We start from the raw sequence: 2,897 nt of genomic DNA on the forward strand, positions 1-2,897 counted from the left end.
GGGGGGGGCAGGGCAGATCCTGGTGAGCCTCCCAACCCCTGGAAGTTCTGCTGCTGGGGCAAACAAGAAACCTTGGAGTGTGTCTGAAAGCGGAAGAGAAAGTGGGAATTCATGGACCTAGTCTCTCCACTGGAACAGACTCTGAGCTAGCCTTCCCTCTAGGTTTGTGACCTGTGTGTGTGCCAGTTCTGTCCTTGGCTATCTCAGCCTGGCCTCTCTGCTCCACCCATCACAAAACAACCTTGAATCTATGGCAAAGCAGAAATAAACATCACACTGACTACTGGAAAATGGATTCCATCTTGTGACCCACTTGTTTCCTGGGGAACAAAAGAGGGAGTAGCTTATTCACTCAGCGTTCATTTTGTGCTGTTTATAACTACAGATCTTGGGACCTGAAGGTTCTAAGCCCTGTTAGTAAACAGAAGAGCAAGTCTCTAGCGCAGTGGTCTCAACCTTCCTAATACTGCCACCCTTTATACAGCTCCTCATGGTGTAGTGACCCTCTACCATAAAATTGTTCTGTTGGTACTTCAGAACTGTAATTTTGCTACTGTTATGAAACCCTTGTGAAAGGGTTGACTCCCAGGTTGAGAATCGCTGCTCTAGAGTATGGGAGAGAACATCCATAGAGCTCAGAGGCTGAGAGCACAGCTAATTACTGTTTTAGACAAAAGTCCAACCCAGCATTCCCCCAGCTGAGCCTATTTACAACACCTTAAAGACAGGTAGCAGGCAGCAGCAGTCACCTGAGATTCTAGCACTGGGAAAGTAGGGGCAGGAAGATCAAGAGTTCAAATCACCATCCACGGCTGCAGACCTGTCCCAAGCAAGCAAGTAAACACCCAGTGAAGTATGAAAATGGTCACCAAGTTACCATGGATTCCGAGTCTTGATTTTTATTCTTTTCAATGTATTATTTTCCACACGTATATACTGACAAAGTATTGATTCTTGTGTAATACTATTAAATATAAGTGCTGATCTAAAGAGAAATGTCCATCTTTTCTCTAGTGTTTCTTTGAAGGAGAAATATCTTTTCCATAAGCTTCCACATAGAGAGATTTTCCTGAGATTGTTCAGAAAACTAACACCTGTTTTCTCATGTGCTAAAAAAGGATGGGTTTTATGTTTTTACTGTTATTTTTTTCCTTTTTCTTTCTTAGTATTGGGGATGGAACCCAGAAGTTAGTCTGGTATATACTAGGCAACATTCTACTGCTAAGTTACATCTCCAGCCCTGGGTTTTATGTTTCAGATGGCTGAAAAAAATTAAACTGTTTGATCGCATTATATATAAAGTTCAAATTTGTGTCTACGAACAGTTTTTTTGGAGCATGATCATAGTCCTTCATTTATATATGAATTCTCTGGCTGTACTTATCCTACAAAAAGTTTTTTTTAATATTTATTTATTTATTGTGCATACAATATTCTGTCTGTCTGTATGCCTGCAGGCCAGAAGAGAGCACCAGACCTCATTACAGATGGTTGTGAGCCACCATGTGGTTGCTGGGAATTGAAATCAGGGCCTTTGGAAGAGCAGCCAGTGCTCTGAACCTATGAGCCATCTCTCCAGCTCCGGCTTTTTTTTTATTTTTATTTTTATTTTTATTTTATTTTATTTTTTTCGAGACAGGGTTTCTCTGTGGCTTTGGAGCCTGTTCTGGAACTAGCTCTGTAGACCAGGCTGGTCTCGAACTCACAGAGATCCGCCTGCCTCTGCCTCCCGAGTGCTGGGATTAATTTTTTTTTTTAATTTAATAAAAGACAGTGTAGCCCTGGCTGGCCTGCAATTTACAGAGATCCGCCTCTGGAGTACTGGGGTAATTTAAGGCAGAGACTACAGCTCAGGAAGAGGGCTTACCTATTGTGTGTGGGACCTTAAGTTCAATCCATGGCACTGGAGAAAAGCCAAATTTTAAAAAGCATATTGAGGTATAATTCACTTACTATAAACTGCATACACAAAATATAATTTGATGGATAGATTTTAGGTACGGCCATCTCCGTAATCAAGCTAATAGGTTGATTAAAAAGTCTCTGTGTGTCCCTTTATAGGCAACGCCTTTCCTAAAATCTCACCACCAGATGCCCTTGAATTTTCTAGTTTTGTAGAATTATGCTGTATGGGTTAATTTTTTAAACTTTCGTCTTCAATAAGCTGTCTCCAAGGTGTTCGCATCAATCAGTCCGTTAGCAATTTTGTTGGGGTAAACTGAGGCGGTCCTGTCCTGAGACTAGACTTCTACTCCTTAGGATGGAAGTCTCTTTGGTCATCATCATCTTGCAAGAATTCTGTATTTTTCTGAGTTTTTTAAGTAAAAGAAGCAAACATGCATCAGCTCAACAACAATGATCTTCGGCCAGTGTTGGGATCTAAAATGTCCCTGGAAGGTTAGTGCGGGGAAGACTTGATTCTCCAGACCCTACTACTACAGCTGGAAGGCACTGGAAGCTTTAACAAGTGGGTCCCAGTGGAAGGAAGTGACCTCATATGTGTGCGCGCCTTCCTCCTCCGCTCTGCTTCTCCACCCGCCCTGGGAACCGTTTTCCTCTGCTCAGCCTGGCCCCGCTCCCAGAGCAAGCGGCTCACAGTGGTGGACTGGACCGGTGAGTCAGAATAGACCCTTTCTTTTTTGTAAATTCATTATCTCAGGTATTGTGGCCAGCGACAGAAAGCTGGTGAACACATTTTTTTCCTCATGAAAAATGAAAACGATTTTTAAAATGTTTCTCGCCAGGCGATGGTGGCCCACGCCTTTAATCCCAGCACTCGGGAGGCAGAGGCAGGAGGATCTCTCTGAGTTCGAGACCAGCCTGGTCTACAGAGCTAGTTCCAGGACAGGCTCCAAAGCCACAGAGAAACCCTGTCTCGAAAAACAAACAAACAAACA

This window comes from Microtus ochrogaster, chromosome 16 (genome assembly GCF_000317375.1).
Source record: "Microtus ochrogaster isolate Prairie Vole_2 chromosome 16, MicOch1.0, whole genome shotgun sequence".
In the NCBI taxonomy this organism is placed as follows: domain Eukaryota; kingdom Metazoa; phylum Chordata; class Mammalia; order Rodentia; family Cricetidae; genus Microtus; species Microtus ochrogaster.